This window comes from Stenella coeruleoalba (assembly GCF_951394435.1).
Source record: "Stenella coeruleoalba genome assembly, contig: scaffold_91, whole genome shotgun sequence".
Lineage (NCBI taxonomy): Eukaryota > Metazoa > Chordata > Mammalia > Artiodactyla > Delphinidae > Stenella > Stenella coeruleoalba.
The window spans coordinates 769,407-787,059 of record NW_027646130.1 but is presented as its reverse complement, the minus strand read 5'-3'; the positions used below and the strand labels follow the sequence as shown (position 1 = coordinate 787,059).

Below are 17,653 nucleotides of genomic sequence, written 5' to 3'. Positions count from 1 at the left end.
CCCATGTACACATGCTTGATTCTCTTTCGGAGACATAGCAATCCATAGGTTTTAAGATACTTACTAGTCAGGTACATTCTTAGGCGTTTAATATGCGGTGTTGAGTCCATTTCGTTGAGCAAGGAGTAGCTCTTGTCTATTCCATATTTGGCTTAAGGAACTTTATCTGTGCTCATTTCAATCTCTGGTTTTATGCAGCACCCCAACTCACCTTTCCCCTTAAGCAAGCATAAGTTGGTTTTCTAAATTTGAGACCCTGTTCTGTTCTGTAATTCAGTTCCTGTGTAGCCAAGTTTACATTCCGTGTATTACTGATATCTTATGATGTTTCTTTTTCTGTGTGACTTATTTCAGTTAGAATCATCATACCTGAATCCACTCATTGTGATGCTAAGGGCCTGATGACACAGATTTCATTGCTGAGTGATATTGCTTTGTAAGTAAATACCACAACTTCTTTATCCATTTTTCACTTTCTTCGATGTTGAACTTGTACTGTAAACGAGGTTCTTGTAAACAGAGCCGTTCCAAACTTTGGGGTGGCTGTGTCTTTTTGATTTTAATTTCCCTAAGCTATAGGACCATAAGTGGAAGTGCCCTAGGTTCTGTTGCTTTGTTTTTTAGATGTTTCAGGAAACACCATACACTTCTCCCAAGTGGTTGTTGGCAATTTACATCCCGCCCATCAGCATAACAAGGCTCCCAGTTCTCCATGGCCTGTCCTGCCTTTCTGGATTTTACACTTTTTTCAGATGGCCCTTTTGACCGGGGGGAAGTGAGACTTCATTGTAGTGCAGATTTCCTTTGCAAGCTTGCTTGGTTGGCCAAAAAGGGCGTATGCGTTTTTTCCTGAATATATTCAGGAAAAAACGCATACGCCCTTTTTGGCCAAGTGCATCATTGTGGACGTTCTGCCTCTTTTCCTATGCTTTCAATGCAATTCCAGTCTACCTCCTGAAATCGGTTTCCTGCAATTCTGCCCCGCTTTCAAGTCCTCTTGGCAGCCTTACTTCAGTCTATTTTTGGACGATAGCTGTCATTTATAACTCTGCAGGTTTGTGAATTACAGTGCCCCTGAGCTCCTTTCTTCAACTCGCTTTCTTGTGACCTGGCCGCAACACCGCAGGATGGCTTCAGGCCCTAATCTGGTTCTGGCACGGCACGCTGAGCCTTTGGTTAATTCCTCTTCCTGGTGGGAAATGAGAGTTATATTTGCCCATCCAGACACCTCCAGCTAGTCTTTCATTGGTTCTCGCTATTCCTGTTCATCTTCCACAGAAATTGCAAACTGGGCCAAACAGGAAGTTAAAGGGACTGACTCTCCAAGTGGGGAGAGTGTTAGTAAAGCGTCTGGAATGTTGCACCCGAGTACCAGGGTACGAAAACTGAGACATATTTGAACACGTCTCCCGATCACATGGTTGATCATACTCTAGGTTCCACATGCATGTTTTAGATGAAGGAAGAATACCTTAAACCTGGGTAGTTGAAACCCGTGGAATGGGTACCATGCAATATGACTTCAAAGGGTCTTCATTTGCTCACCGAACCTCTCCAATCCTATCACTGCTGCGTTTATGCCCCTGTACACATGCTTGATTCTCTTTCGGAGACATAGCAATCCATAGGTTTTAAGATACTTACTAGTCAGGTGCATTCTTAGGCGTTTAATATGGGGTTTTGTGTCCATTTCGTTGAGCAAGGAGTAGCTCTTGTGTATTCCATATTTGGCTTAAGGAACTTTATCTGTGCTCATTTCAATCTCTGGTTTTATGCAGCACCCCAACTCACCTTTCCCCTTAAGCAAGCATAAGTTGGTTTTCTAAATTTGAGAACCTGTTCTGTTTTGGAATGCAGTTCCTGTGTAGCCAAGTTTACATTCCGTGTATTAGTGATATCTTATGATGTTTCTTTTTCTGTGTGACTTATTTCAGTTAGAATCATCGTACCTGAATCCACTCATTATGCTGCTACGGGCCTGATGACATAGATTTCATTGCTGCGTGATACTGCATTGTACGTAAGTACCACAAGTTGTTTATCCATTTTTCACTTTCTGTGATATTGAACTTGTACGGTAAACGAGGTTCTTGTAAACGGAGGCGTCCCAAACTTTGGGGTGGCTGTGTCTTTTTGATTTTAATTTCCCTAAGCTATAGGACCATAAGCGCAAGTGCCCTCGGCTCTGTTGCTTTGTTTTTTAGATGTTTCAGGAAACACCATACACTTCTCCTGAGTGTCTGTTGGCAATTTACATCCCGCCCATCAGCATAACAAGGCTCCCAGTTCTCCATGGCCTGTCCTGCCTTTCTGGATTTTACACTTTTATCAGATGGCCCTTTTGACCGGGGGGAAGTGAGACTTCATTTTAGTGCAGATTTCCTTTGCAAGCTTGCTTGGTTGGCCAAAAAGGGCGTATGCGTTTTTTCCTGAATATATTCAGGAAAAAACGCATACGCCCTTTTTGGCCAAGTGCATCATTGTGGACGTTCTGCCTCTTTTCCTATGCTTTCAATGCAATTCCAGTCTACCTCCTGAAATCGGTTTCCTGCAATTCTGCCCCGCTTTCAAGTCCTCTTGGCAGCCTTACTTCAGTCTATTTTTGGACGATAGCTGTCATTTATAACTCTGCAGGTTTGTGAATTACAGTGCCCCTGAGCTCCTTTCTTCAACTCGCTTTCTTTTGAGCTGGCCGCAACACCGCAGGATGGCTTCAGGCCCTAATCTGGTTCCGGTACGGCACGCTGAGCCTTTGGTTATTTCCTCTTCCTGGTGGGAAATGAGAGTTAAATTTGCCCGTCCAGACATCTCCAGCTAGCCTCTCATTGGTTCTAGCTATTCCTGTTCATCTTCCGCAGAAATTGCAAACTGGGCCAAACAGGAGGTTAAAGGCGCTGACTTTCCAAGTGGGGAGAGTGTTAGTAAAGCGTCTGGAATGTTGCACCCGAGTACCAGGGTACGAAAACTGAGACATATTTGAACACGTATCCCGATCACATGGTTGATCATAATCTAGGTTCCACATGCATGTTTTAGCTGAAGGAAGAATACCTTAAACCTGGGTATTTGAAACCCGTGGAATGGGTACCATGCAATATGACTTCAAAGGGTGTTCATTTGCTCACCGAACCTCTCCAATCCTATCACTGCTGCGTTTATGCCCCTGTACACATGCTTGATTCTCTTTCGGAGACATAGCAATCCATAGGTTTTTAGATACTTACTAGTCAGGTACATTCTTAGGCGTTTAATATGCGGTGTTGAGTCCATTTCGTTGAGCAAGGAGTAGCTCTTGTCTGTTCCATATTTGGCTTAAGGAACTTTATCTGTGCTCATTTCAATCTCTGGTTTTTTGCAGCACCCCAACTCACCTTTCCCCTTAAGCAAGCATAAGTTGGTTTTCGAAATTTGAGACCCTGTTCTGTTTTGGAATGCAGTTCCTGTGTAGCCAAGTTTACATTCCATGTATTAGTGATATCTTATGATGTTTCTTTTTCTGTGTGACTTATTTCAGTTAGAATCATCATACCTGAATCCAATCATTGTGCTGCTAAGGGCCTGATGACACAGATTTCCTTGCTGAGTGATATTGCTTTGTAAGTAAATACCACAACTTCTTTATCCATTTTTCACTTTCTGCGATGTTGAACTTGTACTGTAAACGAGGTTCTTGTAAACAGAGCTGTTCCAAACTTTGGGGTGGCTGTGTCTTTTTGATTTTAATTTCCCTAAGCTATAGTACCATAAGTGGAAGTGCCCTAGGCTCTGATGCTTTGTTTTTTAGATGTTTCAGGAAACACCATACACTTCTCCTGAGCGTCTGTTGGCAATTTACATCCCGCCCATCAGCATAACAAGGCTCCCAGTTCTCCATGGCCTGTCCTGCCTTTCTGGAGTTTACACTTTTTTCAGATGGCCCTTTTGACCGGGGAGAAGTGAGACTTCATTGTAGTGCAGATTTCCTTTGCAAGTTTGCTTGGTTGGCCAAAAAGGGCGTATGCGTTTTTTCCTGAATATATTCAGGAAAAAACGCATACGCCCTTTTTGGCCAAGTGCATCATTGTGGACGTTCTGCCTCTTTTCCTATGCCTTTAATGCAATTCCAGTCTACCTCCTGAAATCGGTTTCCTGCAATTCTGCCCCGCTTTCAAGTCCTCTTGGCAGCCTTACTTCAGTCTATTTTTGGACGATAGCTGTCAATTATAACTCTGCAGGTTTGTGAATTACAGTGCCCCTGAGCTCCTTTCTTCAACTCGCTTTCTTGTGACCTGGCCGCAACACCGCAGGATGTCTACAGGCCCTAATCTGGTTCTGGCATGGCACGCTGAGCCTTTGGTTAATTCCTCTTCCTGGTGGGAAATGAGAGTTAAATTTGCCCATCCAGAAACCTCCAGCTAGTCTCTCATTGGTTCTCGCTATTACTGTTCATCTTCCACAGAAATTGCAAACTGGGCCAAACAGGAGGTTAAAGGGACTGACTCTCCAAGTGGGGAGAGTGTTAGTAAAGCGTCTGGAATGTTGAACCCGAGTACCAGGGTACGAAAACTGAGACATATTTGAACACGTCTCCCGATCACATGGTTGATCATAATCTAGGTTCCACATGCATGTTTTAGCTGAAGGAACAATACCTTAAACTTGGAGAGTTGAGACCCGTGGAATGGGTACCATGCAATATGACTTCAAAGGGTCTTCATTTGCTCACGAACCCCTCCAATCCTATCACTGCTGCATTTATGCCCATGTACACATGCTTGATTCTCTTTTGGAGACATAGCAATCCATAGGTTTTAAGATACTTACTAGTCAGGTACATTCTTAAGCGTTTAATATGCGGTATTGAGTCCATTTCGTTGTGCAAGGAGTAGCTCTTGTCTATTCCATATTTGGCTTAAGGAACTTTATCTGTGCTCATTTCAATCTCTGGTTTTATGCAGCACCCCAACTCACCTTTCCCCTTCAGCAAGCATAAGATGGTTTTCTAAATTTGAGACCCTGTTCTGTTTTGGAATGCAGTTCCTGTGTAGCCAAGTTTACATTCCGTGTATTAGTGATATCTTATGATGTTTCTTTTTCTGTGTGACTTATTTCAGTTAGAATCATCATACCTGAATCCACTCATTGTGCTGCTAAGGGCCTGATGACACAGATTTCATTTCTGAGTGATATTGCTTTGTAAGTAAATACCACAACTTCTTTATCCATTTTTCACTTTCTGCGATGTTGAACTTGTACTGTAAACGAGGTTCTTGTAAACAGAGCCGTTCCAAACTTTGGGGTGGCTGTGTCTTTTTGATTTTAATTTCCCTAAGCTATAGGACCATAAGTGGAAGTGCCCTAGGTTCTGTTGCTTTGTATTTTAGATGTTTCAGGAAACACCATACACTTCTCCCGAGTGGTTGTTGGCAATTTACATCCCGCCCATCAGCATAACAAGGCTCCCAGTTCTCCATGGCCTGTCCCGCCTTTCTGGATTTTACACTTTTTTCAGATGGCCCTTTTGACCGGGGGGAAGTGAGACTTCATTGTAGTGCAGATTTCCTTTGCAAGCTTGCTTGGTTGGCCAAAAAGGGCGTATGCGTTTTTTCCTGAATATATTCAGGAAAAAACGCATACGCCCTTTTTGGCCAAGTGCATCATTGTGGACGTTCGACCTCTTTTCCTATGCTTTCAATGCAATTCCAGTCTACCTCCTGAAATCGGTTTCCTGCAATTCTGCCCCGCTTTCAAGTCCTCTTGGCAGCCTTACTTCAGTCTATTTTTGGACGATAGCTGTCATTTATAACTCTGCAGGTTTGTGAATTACAGTGCCCCTGAGCTCCTTTCTTCAACTCGTTTTCTTGTGAGCTGGCCGCAACACCGCAGGATGGCTTCAGGCCCTAATCTGGTTCCGGCACGGCACACTGAGCCTTTGGTTATTTCCTCTTCCTGGTGGGAAATGAGAGTTAAATTTGCCCGTCCAGACACCTCCAGCTAGCCTCTCATTGGTTCTCGCTATTCCTGTTCATCTTCCGCAGAAATTGCAAACTGGGCCAAACAGGAGGTTAAAGGGACTGACTCTCCAAGTCGGGAGAGTGTTAGTAAAGCGTCTGGAATGTTGCACCCGAGTACCAGGGGAAGAAAACTGAGACATATTTGAACACGTCTCCCGTTCACATGGTTGATCATACTTGGGTTCCACATGCATGTTTTAGCTGAAGGAAGAATACCTAAAACCTGGGTAGTTGAAACCCGTGGAATGGGTACCATGCAATATGACTTCAAAGGGTCTTCATTTGCTCACCGAACCTCTCCAATCCTATCACTGCTGCGTTTATGCCCCTGTACACATGCTTGATTCTCTTTCGGAGACATAGCAATCCATAGGTTTTAAGATACTTACTAGTCAGGTACATTCTTAGGCGTTTAATATGCGGTGTTGAGTCCATTTCGTTGAGCAAGGAGTAGCTCTTGTCTATTCCATATTTGGCTTAAGGAACTTTATCTGTGCTCATTTCAATCTCTGGTTTTATGCAGCACCCCAACTCACCTTTCCCCTTAAGCAAGCATAAGTTGGTTTTCTAAATTTGAGACCCTGTTCTGTTCTGTAATTCAGTTCCTGTGTAGCCAAGTTTCCATTCCGTGTATTACTGATATCTTATGATGTTTCTTTTTCTGTGTGACTTATTTCAGTTAGAATCATCATACCTGAATCCACTCATTGTGCTGCTAAGGGCCTGATGACACAGATTTCATTGCTGAGTGATATTGCTTTGTAAGTAAATACCACAACTTCTTTATCCATTTTTCACTTTCTTCGATGTTGAACTTGTACTGTAAACGAGGTTCTTGTAAACGGAGGTGTCCCAAACTTTGGGGTGGCTGTGTCTTTTTGATTTTAATTTCCATAAGCTATAGGACCATAAGTGGAAGTGCCCTACGTTCTGTTGCTTTGTATTTTAGATATTTCAGGAAACACCATACACTTCTCCCGAGTGGTTGTTGGCAATTTACATCCCGCCCATCAGCATAACAAGGCTCCCAGTTCTCCATGGCCTGTCCTGCCTTTCTGGATTTTACACTTTTTTCAGATGGCCCTTTTGACCGGGGGGAAGTGAGACTTCATTGTAGTGCAGATTTCCTTTGCAAGCTTGCTTGGTTGTCCAAAAAGGGCGTATGCGTTTTTTCCTGAATATATTCAGGAAAAAACGCATACGCCCTTTTTGGCCAAGTGCATGATTGTGGACGTTCGGCCTCTTTTCCTATGCTTTCAATGCAATTCCAGTCTACCTCCTGAAATCGGTTTCCTGCAATTCTGCCCCGCTTTCAAGTCCTCTTGGCAGCCTTACTTCAGTCTATTTTTGGACGATAGCTGTCATTTATAACTCTGCAGGTTTGTGAATTACAGTGCCCCTGAGCTCCTTTCTTCAACTCGTTTTCTTGTGAGCTGCCCGCAAAACCGCAGGATGGCTTCAGGCCCTAATCTGGTTCCGGCATGGCACACTGAGCCTTTGGTTATTTCCTCTTCCTGGTGGGAAATGAGAGTTAAATTTGCCCGTCCAGACACCTCCAGCTAGCCTCTCATTGGTTCTCGCTATTCCTGTTCATCTTCCGCAGAAATTGCAAACTGGGCCAAACAGGAGGTTAAAGGCGCTGACTCTCCAAGTGGGGAGAGTGTTAGTAAAGCGTCTGGAATGTTGCACCCGAGTACCAGGGGACGAAAACTGAGACATATTTGAACACGTCTCCCGTTCACATGGTTGATCATACTTGGGTTCCACATGCATGTTTTAGCTGAAGGAAGAATACCTAAAACCTGGGTAGTTGAAACCCGTGGAATGGGTACCATGCAATATGACTTCAAAGGGTCTTCATTTGCTCACCGAACCTCTCCAATCCTATCACTGCTGCGTTTATGCCCCTGTACACATGCTTGATTCTCTTTCGGAGACATAGCAATCCATAGGTTTTAAGATACTTACTAGTCAGGTACATTCTTAGGCGTTTAATATGCGGTGTTGAGTCCATTTCGTTGAGCAAGGAGTAGCTCTTGTCTATTCCATATTTGGCTTAAGGAACTTTATCTGTGCTCATTTCAATCTCTGGTTTTATGCAGCACCCCAACTCACCTTTCCCCTTAAGCAAGCATAAGTTGGTTTTCGAAATTTGAGACCCTGTTCTGTTCTGTAATTCAGTTCCTGTGTAGCCAAGTTTACATTCCGTGTATTACTGATATCTTATGATGTTTCTTTTTCTGTGTGACTTATTTCAGTTAGAATCATCATACCTGAATCCACTCATTGTGCTGCTAAGGGCCTGATGACACAGATTTCATTGCTGAGTGATATTGCTTTTTAAGTAAATACCACAACTTCTTTATCCATTTTTCACTTTCTGCGATGTTGAACTTGTACTGTAAACGAGGTTCTTGTAAACAGAGCCGTTCCAAACTTTGGGGTGGCTGTGTCTTTTTGATTTTAAATTCCCTAAGCTATAGGACCATAAGTGGAAGTGCCCTAGGCTCTGTTGCTTTGTTTTTTAGATGTTTCAGGAAACACCATACACTTCTCCCGAGTGGTTGTTGGCAATTTACATCCCGCCCATCAGCATAACAAGGCTCCCAGTTCTCCATGGCCTGTCCTGCCTTTCTGGATTTTACACTTTTTTCAGATGGCCCTTTTGAACAGGGGGAAGTGAGACTTCATTGTAGTGCAGATTTCCTTTGCAAGCTTGCTTGGTTGGCCAAAAAGGGCGTATGCGTTTTTTCCTGAATATATTCAGGAAAAAACGCATACGCCGTTTTTGGCCAAGTGCATCATTGTGGACGTTCTGCCTCTTTTCCAATGCTTTCAATGCAATTCCAGTCTACCTCCTGAAATCGGTTTCCTGCAATTCTGCCCCGCTTTCAAGTCCTCTTGGCAGCCTTACTTCAGTCTATTTTTGGACGATAGCTGTCATTTATAACTCTACAGGTTTGTGAATTACAGTGCCCCTGAGCTCCTTTCTTCAACTCGCTTTCTTGTGACCTGGCCGCAGCACCGCAGGATGGCTTCAGGCCCTAATCTGGTTCCGGCCCGGCATGCTGAGCCTTTGGTTAATTCCTCTTCCTGGTGGGAAATGAGAGTTGAATTTGCCCGTCCAGACACCTCCAGCTAGCCTCTCATTGGTTCTCGCTATTCCTGTTCATCTTCCGCAGAAATTGCAAACTGGGCCAAACAGGAGGTTAAAGGGACTGACTCTCCAAGTCGGGAGAGTGTTAGTAAAGCGTCTGGAATGTTGCACCCGAGTACCAGGGGAGGAAAACTGAGACATATTTGAACAAGTCTCCCGTTCACATGGTTGATCATACTCTGGGTTCCACATGCATGTTTTAGCTGAAGGAAGAATACCTTAAACCTGGGAAGTTGAAACCCGTGGAATGGGTACCATGCAATATGACTTCAAAGGGTCTTCATTTGCTCCCCGAACCTCTCCAATCCTATCACTGCTGCGTTTATGCCCCTGTACACACGCTTGATTCTCTTTTGGAGACATAGCAATCCATAGGTTTTAAGATACTTACTAGTCAGGTACATTCTTAGGCGTTTAATATGGGGTTTTGAGTCCATTTCGTTGAGCAAGGAGTAGCTCTTGTCTATTCCATATTTGGCTTAAGGAACTTTATCTGTGCTCATTTCAATCTCTGGTTTTATGCAGCACCCCAACTCACCTTTCCCCTTAAGCAAGCATAAGTTGGTTTTCTAAATTTGAGACCCTGTTCTGCTTTGGAATGCAGTTCCTGTGTAGCCAAGTTTACATTCCGTGTATTAGTGATATCTTATGATGTTTCTTTTTCTGTGTGACTTATTTCAGTTAGAATCATCATACCTGAATCCACTCATTGTGCTGCTAAGGGCCTGATGACACAGATTTCATTGCTGAGTGATATTGCTTTGTAAGTAAATACCACAACTTCTTTATCCATTTTTCACTTTCTGCGATGTTGAACTTGTACTGTAAACGAGGTTCTTGTAAACAGAGCCATTCCAAACTTTGGGGTGGCTGTGTCTTTTTCATTTTAATTTCCCTAAGCTATAGGACCATAAGTGGAAGTGCCCTAGGTTCTGTTCCTTTGTTTTTTAGATGTTTCAGGAAACACCATACACTTCTCCCGAGTGGTTGTTGGCAAATTACATCCCGCCCATCAGCATAACAAGGCTCCCAGTTCTCCATGGTCTGTCCTGCCTTTCTGGATTTTACACTTTTTTCAGATGGCCCTTTTGACCGGGGGGAAGTGAGACTTCATTGTAGTGCAGATTTCCTTTGCAAGCTTGCTTGGTTGGCCAAAAAGGGCGTATGCGTTTTTTCCTGAATATATTCAGGAAAAAACGCATACGCCCTTTTTGGCCAAGTGCATCATTGTGGACGTTCTGCCTCTTTTCCTATGCTTTCAATGCAATTCCAGTCTACCTCCTGAAATCGGTTTCCTGCAATTCTGCCCCGCTTTCAAGTCCTCTTGGCAGCCTTACTTCAGTCTATGTTTGGACGATAGCTGTCATTTATAACTCTGCAGGTTTGTGAATTACAGTGCCCCTGAGCTCCTTTCTTCAACTCGCTTTCTTGTGACCTGGCCGCAACACCGCAGGATGGCTTCAGGCCCTAATCTGGTTCCGGCACGGCACGCTGAGCCTTTGGTTATTTCCTCTTCCTGGTGGGAAATGAGAGTTAAATTTGCCCGACCAGACACCTCCAGCTAGTCTCTCATTGGTTCTCCCTATTCCTGTTCATCTTCCGCAGAAATTGCAAACTGGGCCAAACAGGAGGTTAAAGGCGCTGACTCTCCAAGTGGGGAGAGTGTTAGTAAAGCGTCTGGAATGTTGCACCCGAGTACCAGGGGAGGAAAACTGAGACATATTTGAACACGTCTCCCGTTCACAAGGTTGATCATACTTGGGTTCCACATGCATGTTTTAGCTGAAGGAAGAATACCTTAAACCTGGGTATTTGAAACCCGTGGAATGGGTACCATGCAATATGACTTCAAAGGGTGTTCATTTGCTCACCGAACCTCTCCAATCCTATCACTGCTGCGTTTATGCCCATGTACACATGCTTGATTCTCTTTCGGAGACATAGCAATCCATAGGTTTTAAGATACTTACTAGTCAGGTACATTCTTAGGCGTTTAATATGCGGTGTTGAGTCCATTTCGTTGAGCAAGGAGTAGCTCTTGTCTATTCCATATTTGGCTTAAGGAACTTTATCTGTGCTCATTTCAATCTCTGGTTTTATGCAGCACCCCAACTCACCTTTCCCCTTAAGCAAGCATAAGTTGGTTTTCTAAATTTGAGACCCTGTTCTGTTCTGTAATTCAGTTCCTGTGTAGCCAAGTTTACATTCCGTGTATTACTGATATCTTATGATGTTTCTTTTTCTGTGTGACTTATTTCAGTTAGAATCATCATACCTGAATCCACTCATTGTGATGCTAAGGGCCTGATGACACAGATTTCATTGCTGAGTGATATTGCTTTGTAAGTAAATACCACAACTTCTTTATCCATTTTTCACTTTCTTCGATGTTGAACTTGTACTGTAAACGAGGTTCTTGTAAACAGAGCCGTTCCAAACTTTGGGGTGGCTGTGTCTTTTTGATTTTAATTTCCCTAAGCTATAGGACCATAAGTGGAAGTGCCCTAGGTTCTGTTGCTTTGTTTTTTAGATGTTTCAGGAAACACCATACACTTCTCCCAAGTGGTTGTTGGCAATTTACATCCCGCCCATCAGCATAACAAGGCTCCCAGTTCTCCATGGCCTGTCCCGCCTTTCTGGATTTTACACTTTTTTCAGATGGCCCTTTTGACCGGGGGGAAGTGAGACTTCATTGTAGTGCAGATTTCCTTTGCAAGCTTGCTTGGTTGGCCAAAAAGGGCGTATGCGTTTTTTCCTGAATATATTCAGGAAAAAACGCATACGCCCTTTTTGGCCAAGTGCATCATTGTGGACGTTCTGCCTCTTTTCCTATGCTTTCAATGCAATTCCAGTCTACCTCCTGAAATCGGTTTCCTGCAATTCTGCCCCGCTTTCAAGTCCTCTTGGCAGCCTTACTTCAGTCTATTTTTGGACGATAGCTGTCATTTATAACTCTGCAGGTTTGTGAATTACAGTGCCCCTGAGCTCCTTTCTTCAACTCGCTTTCTTGTGACCTGGCCGCAACACCGCAGGATGGCTTCAGGCCCTAATCTGGTTCTGGCACGGCACGCTGAGCCTTTGGTTAATTCCTCTTCCTGGTGGGAAATGAGAGTTATATTTGCCCATCCAGACACCTCCAGCTAGTCTTTCATTGGTTCTCGCTATTCCTGTTCATCTTCCACAGAAATTGCAAACTGGGCCAAACAGGAAGTTAAAGGGACTGACTCTCCAAGTGGGGAGAGTGTTAGTAAAGCGTCTGGAATGTTGCACCCGAGTACCAGGGTACGAAAACTGAGACATATTTGAACACGTCTCCCGATCACATGGTTGATCATACTCTAGGTTCCACATGCATGTTTTAGATGAAGGAAGAATACCTTAAACCTGGGTAGTTGAAACCCGTGGAATGGGTACCATGCAATATGACTTCAAAGGGTCTTCATTTGCTCACCGAACCTCTCCAATCCTATCACTGCTGCGTTTATGCCCCTGTACACATGCTTGATTCTCTTTCGGAGACATAGCAATCCATAGGTTTTAAGATACTTCCTAGTCAGGTGCATTCTTAGGCGTTTAATATGGGGTTTTGTGTCCATTTCGTTGAGCAAGGAGTAGCTCTTGTGTATTCCATATTTGGCTTAAGGAACTTTATCTGTGCTCATTTCAATCTCTGGTTTTATGCAGCACCCCAACTCACCTTTCCCCTTAAGCAAGCATAAGTTGGTTTTCTAAATTTGAGAACCTGTTCTGTTTTGGAATGCAGTTCCTGTGTAGCCAAGTTTACATTCCGTGTATTAGTGATATCTTATGATGTTTCTTTTTCTGTGTGACTTATTTCAGTTAGAATCATCGTACCTGAATCCACTCATTATGCTGCTACGGGCCTGATGACATAGATTTCATTGCTGCGTGATACTGCATTGTACGTAAGTACCACAAGTTGTTTATCCATTTTTCACTTTCTGTGATATTGAACTTGTACGGTAAACGAGGTTCTTGTAAACGGAGGCGTCCCAAACTTTGGGGTGGCTGTGTCTTTTTGATTTTAATTTCCCTAAGCTATAGGACCATAAGCGCAAGTGCCCTCGGCTCTGTTGCTTTGTTTTTTAGATGTTTCAGGAAACACCATACACTTCTCCCGAGTGTCTGTTGGCAATTTACATCCCGCCCATCAGCATAACAAGGCTCCCAGTTCTCCATGGCCTGTCCTGCCTTTCTGGATTTTACACTTTTATCAGATGGCCCTTTTGACCGGGGGGAAGTGAGACTTCATTTTAGTGCAGATTTCCTTTGCAAGCTTGCTTGGTTGGCCAAAAAGGGCGTATGCGTTTTTTCCTGAATATATTCAGGAAAAAACGCATACGCCCTTTTTGGCCAAGTGCATCATTGTGGACGTTCTGCCTCTTTTCCTATGCTTTCAATGCAATTCCAGTCTACCTCCTGAAATCGGTTTCCTGCAATTCTGCCCCGCTTTCAAGTCCTCTTGGCAGCCTTACTTCAGTCTATTTTTGGACGATAGCTGTCATTTATAACTCTGCAGGTTTGTGAATTACAGTGCCCCTGAGCTCCTTTCTTCAACTCGCTTTCTTTTGAGCTGGCCGCAACACCGCAGGATGGCTTCAGGCCCTAATCTGGTTCCGGTACGGCACGCTGAGCCTTTGGTTATTTCCTCTTCCTGGTGGGAAATGAGAGTTAAATTTGCCCGTCCAGACATCTCCAGCTAGCCTCTCATTGGTTCTAGCTATTCCTGTTCATCTTCCGCAGAAATTGCAAACTGGGCCAAACAGGAGGTTAAAGGCGCTGACTTTCCAAGTGGGGAGAGTGTTAGTAAAGCGTCTGGAATGTTGCACCCGAGTACCAGGGTACGAAAACTGAGACATATTTGAACACGTATCCCGATCACATGGTTGATCATAATCTAGGTTCCACATGCATGTTTTAGCTGAAGGAAGAATACCTTAAACCTGGGTATTTGAAACCCGTGGAATGGGTACCATGCAATATGACTTCAAAGGGTGTTCATTTGCTCACCGAACCTCTCCAATCCTATCACTGCTGCGTTTATGCCCCTGTACACATGCTTGATTCTCTTTCGGAGACATAGCAATCCATAGGTTTTTAGATACTTACTAGTCAGGTACATTCTTAGGCGTTTAATATGCGGTGTTGAGTCCATTTCGTTGAGCAAGGAGTAGCTCTTGTCTGTTCCATATTTGGCTTAAGGAACTTTATCTGTGCTCATTTCAATCTCTGGTTTTTTGGAGCACCCCAACTCACCTTTCCCCTTAAGCAAGCATAAGTTGGTTTTCGAAATTTGAGACCCTGTTCTGTTTTGGAATGCAGTTCCTGTGTAGCCAAGTTTACATTCCATGTATTAGTGATATCTTATGATGTTTCTTTTTCTGTGTGACTTATTTCAGTTAGAATCATCATACCTGAATCCAATCATTGTGCTGCTAAGGGCCTGATGACACAGATTTCATTGCTGAGTGATATTGCTTTGTAAGTAAATACCACAACTTCTTTATCCATTTTTCACTTTCTGCGATGTTGAACTTGTACTGTAAACGAGGTTCTTGTAAACAGAGCTGTTCCAAACTTTGGGGTGGCTGTGTCTTTTTGATTTTAATTTCCCTAAGCTATAGTACCATAAGTGGAAGTGCCCTAGGCTCTGATGCTTTGTTTTTTAGATGTTTCAGGAAACACCATACACTTCTCCTGAGCGTCTGTTGGCAATTTACATCCCGCCCATCAGCATAACAAGGCTCCCAGTTCTCCATGGCCTGTCCTGCCTTTCTGGAGTTTACACTTTTTTCAGATGGCCCTTTTGACCGGGGAGAAGTGAGACTTCATTGTAGTGCAGATTTCCTTTGCAAGTTTGCTTGGTTGGCCAAAAAGGGCGTATGCGTTTTTTCCTGAATATATTCAGGAAAAAACGCATACGCCCTTTTTGGCCAAGTGCATCATTGTGGACGTTCTGCCTCTTTTCCTATGCCTTTAATGCAATTCCAGTCTACCTCCTGAAATCGGTTTCCTGCAATTCTGCCCCGCTTTCAAGTCCTCTTGGCAGCCTTACTTCAGTCTATTTTTGGACGATAGCTGTCAATTATAACTCTGCAGGTTTGTGAATTACAGTGCCCCTGAGCTCCTTTCTTCAACTCGCTTTCTTGTGACCTGGCCGCAACACCGCAGGATGTCTACAGGCCCTAATCTGGTTCTGGCATGGCACGCTGAGCCTTTGGTTAATTCCTCTTCCTGGTGGGAAATGAGAGTTAAATTTGCCCATCCAGAAACCTCCAGCTAGTCTCTCATTGGTTCTCGCTATTACTGTTCATCTTCCACAGAAATTGCAAACTGGGCCAAACAGGAGGTTAAAGGGACTGACTCTCCAAGTGGGGAGAGTGTTAGTAAAGCGTCTGGAATGTTGAACCCGAGTACCAGGGTACGAAAACTGAGACATATTTGAACACGTCTCCCGATCACATGGTTGATCATAATCTAGGTTCCACATGCATGTTTTAGCTGAAGGAACAATACCTTAAACTTGGAGAGTTGAGACCCGTGGAATGGGTACCATGCAATATGACTTCAAAGGGTCTTCATTTGCTCACGAACCCCTCCAATCCTATCACTGCTGCATTTATGCCCATGTACACATGCTTGATTCTCTTTCGGAGACATAGCAATCCATAGGTTTTAAGATACTTACTAGTCAGGTACATTCTTAGGCGTTTAATATGCGGTGTTGAGTCCATTTCGTTGTGCAAGGAGTAGCTCTTGTCTATTCCATATTTGGCTTAAGGAACTTTATCTGTGCTCATTTCAATCTCTGGTTTTATGCAGCACCCCAACTCACCTTTCCCCTTCAGCAAGCATAAGATGGTTTTCTAAATTTGAGACCCTGTTCTGTTTTGGAATGCAGTTCCTGTGTAGCCAAGTTTACATTCCGTGTATTAGTGATATCTTATGATGTTTCTTTTTCTGTGTGACTTATTTCAGTTAGAATCATCATACCTGAATCCACTCATTGTGCTGCTAAGGGCCTGATGACACAGATTTCATTTCTGAGTGATATTGCTTTGTAAGTAAATACCACAACTTCTTTATCCATTTTTCACTTTCTGCGATGTTGAACTTGTACTGTAAACGAGGTTCTTGTAAACAGAGCCGTTCCAAACTTTGGGGTGGCTGTGTCTTTTTGATTTTAATTTCCCTAAGCTATAGGACCATAAGTGGAAGTGCCCTAGGTTCTGTTGCTTTGTATTTTAGATGTTTCAGGAAACACCATACACTTCTCCCGAGTGGTTGTTGGCAATTTACATCCCGCCCATCAGCATAACAAGGCTCCCAGTTCTCCATGGCCTGTCCCGCCTTTCTGGATTTTACACTTTTTTCAGATGGCCCTTTTGACCGGGGGGAAGTGAGACTTCATTGTAGTGCAGATTTCCTTTGCAAGCTTGCTTGGTTGGCCAAAAAGGGCGTATGCGTTTTTTCCTGAATATATTCAGGAAAAAACGCATACGCCCTTTTTGGCCAAGTGCATCATTGTGGACGTTCGACCTCTTTTCCTATGCTTTCAATGCAATTCCAGTCTACCTCCTGAAATCGGTTTCCTGCAATTCTGCCCCGCTTTCAAGTCCTCTTGGCAGCCTTACTTCAGTCTATTTTTGGACGATAGCTGTCATTTATAACTCTGCAGGTTTGTGAATTACAGTGCCCCTGAGCTCCTTTCTTCAACTCGTTTTCTTGTGAGCTGGCCGCAACACCGCAGGATGGCTTCAGGCCCTAATCTGGTTCCGGCACGGCACACTGAGCCTTTGGTTATTTCCTCTTCCTGGTGGGAAATGAGAGTTAAATTTGCCCGTCCAGACACCTCCAGCTAGCCTCTCATTGGTTCTCGCTATTCCTGTTCATCTTCCGCAGAAATTGCAAACTGGGCCAAACAGGAGGTTAAAGGGACTGACTCTCCAAGTCGGGAGAGTGTTAGTAAAGCGTCTGGAATGTTGCACCCGAGTACCAGGGGAAGAAAACTGAGACATATTTGAACACGTCTCCCGTTCACATGGTTGATCATACTTGGGTTCCACATGCATGTTTTAGCTGAAGGAAGAATACCTAAAACCTGGGTAGTTGAAACCCGTGGAATGGGTACCATGCAATATGACTTCAAAGGGTCTTCATTTGCTAACGAACCTCTCCAATCCTATCACTGCTGCGTTTATGCCCCTGTACACATGCTTGATTCTCTTTCGGAGACATAGCAATCCATAGGTTTTAAGATACTTACTAGTCAGGTACATTCTTAGGCGTTTAATATGCGGTGTTGAGTCCATTTCGTTGAGCAAGGAGTAGCTCTTGTCTATTCCATATTTGGCTTAAGGAACTTTATCTGTGCTCATTTCAATCTCTGGTTTTATGCAGCACCCCAACTCACCTTTCCCCTTAAGCAAGCATAAGTTGGTTTTCTAAATTTGAGACCCTGTTCTGTTCTGTAATTCAGTTC

The 17,653-nt window shown here is 43.7% G+C and overlaps 1 long non-coding RNA gene across 5 annotated transcripts in view; it reads left to right on the top strand.

The window, feature by feature from the left end:
- Positions 1 to 17,653, top strand: part of LOC307181310 — an 843,792-nt gene that overhangs the window by 81,755 nt on the left and 744,384 nt on the right. For 3 of the 5 annotated variants that reach the window (XR_013826402.1, XR_013826405.1, XR_013826408.1), the window contains exons 1-2: positions 5,123 to 5,175; positions 8,252 to 8,337. This is a non-coding gene — a long non-coding RNA (uncharacterized lncRNA). Of the gene's footprint in view, positions 1 to 3,539; positions 3,597 to 5,122; positions 5,176 to 8,251; positions 8,338 to 17,653 lie in introns of those variants that run through there. The other 2 variants (XR_013826404.1, XR_013826403.1) reach the window with 2 other exon arrangements.